Raw genomic sequence first — 1,943 nt, forward strand, 5'->3', positions numbered from 1 at the left:
ACTATTAACGTTTACATTTGGGGGGGGGGGTTAAATTATTTCACTGGAGTAAATTATGGAGATGTTGCACAAAACATAAACCATATATAATACTGTTTGTATCTCAAATAAAAAATGAAATCATGATCATGTCCCGCTGTAGATTCGAACCCGGGACGAAAAGATGAACACCTCTGTCCGCAAGTCTAAAATGGTTTTAGAGGATGACGTAAATAAGGAAAAACATTAGATTAATGCTTGAAAGCATGGCTACATATAAAGGTGGCAGCTGAAAATATGATAACTACAAGAAATTGGGGATCTAACAATTATGACTGACGTGTAGAATATGATTAATAGTTTCTTGGGTATGCCAAAGTATCAAAGATTGTTGGAAACGTGGGAAAAATAATTAAAGCTTTAAATGACCCAACAAACTTGACGGCGATATATGAATGCCATGGTGCGGATTCAGGAAGTTTTTCCAGAGATGAGGGATCAACATAAAATGTTTTATTACTTTAAATGATGTAACTTCTAACTCACTTCACAATGTCACCGAATTGTTTGTTTGTTTGTTTTTTTCCAAAGCTCGACCAGGATTCTGACAAAAAAGAACAGACTTTACATAATTCATGCAGTTTTCATTTTCATTCAATAGAATAGTCCAGAAAAAGGGTGCAAAAACCTACACGTGACATTTTGGCGCGAAATAATAGCGTCACCCCTTACCTAGAAGACAAATGGACTAATCCAGTAGTATAGAAACGCAGAAAAAAAAGGTCAAACGGACATATATCCGTATAAGAACTCGCATGAAATTAATATATGCTAGCAAAAGGCTAGAGAAAATAAATACTTCAATGTATTGTATTAGCAATAAGTTTATTTTTCTGCTAACAGAATAGATAACTGTTGTTGCTGAAATGCATGTAACAAATCCGATGATAATCAGCATGCACAAAATTTTGCTGGCTAACTGTGACCTCGTACATATGTACTAGCGTACTCTGTTTAGTAGGACCGGTTTTTTCAGTGGGTGGCTCAGTACAACTCTCCTGTCTGTTATTTTTTTTTCTGCAGCTATACTGTGTATGAAGTTTGATTATTTTTAAAAATATCTTGGTTAGTTTGTTTGAAACTGAGCTTTGAACTTAGCTAAAGGCAAAGGGTGAACCAGGCAAAGTGTGACGGAAGGAGATAAGGCAGGATGGAAGATGTACGACATGACAAACATTATATCCCAAGCCATATTCATGGCGGGGCATAGAATGATTATTGGTTTACATAAAAAAATAGGTTGTGACTTTCTTTCGGAATTCAACACCAGCCTTAATCTACATGTATACGCATGTACAAAAACAAATCAACCAACTAACATTCTCGGTTCAGAAGGAAGACATTGTATATTCATTTTAAACATGTTAGAGGGGGGGGTACTTATAGTGATGAGAGGAAATTTAACCACGTGTCGGTCCATGAAACATGAAAGATTATTTTTGGAATGTTTGTATACAACAGCGTGGCTTTCTTTGAACTAAATTAGAATTTATTGAAATATTTAAAAATAATTCTTTCAGGGACGCCGTGATATATTTGGTAGTCTCTGTAATAACTGTTCGGATATAGCACAGGCCTTTAGATCGCTTAGAAAAAAAAATTGAGGTGTTGGAATAAAAATACACACAATTTTTTTTCTAAGCGATCTAAAGGCCATTTGTAATTATCGGAGTACACAATGGATTTTCATATATGCCCACTGTTCTCTGCAACCACGTGCTTGTAAACGAGGACCGGGCAACACAACTTTAGACACAAAGTGACAAAGCTGGATATAACCTGTTTGCTATACCGGTATTACAAATACGTGAACAATAGTATATTATAAATTACTTTTTATGTTCAATGTTTATTTAATCTTTAAAAAAATGATACCCCGGTAAATGGAGAAACAAAAGAGTGAT

The sequence above is a fragment of the Saccostrea cucullata genome, unplaced genomic scaffold (assembly GCF_032062105.1).
Source record: "Saccostrea cucullata isolate Sc308-1 unplaced genomic scaffold, CSIRO_AGI_Scuc_v1 ctg4726, whole genome shotgun sequence".
Taxonomy (NCBI): Eukaryota; Metazoa; Mollusca; class Bivalvia; order Ostreida; family Ostreidae; genus Saccostrea; species Saccostrea cuccullata.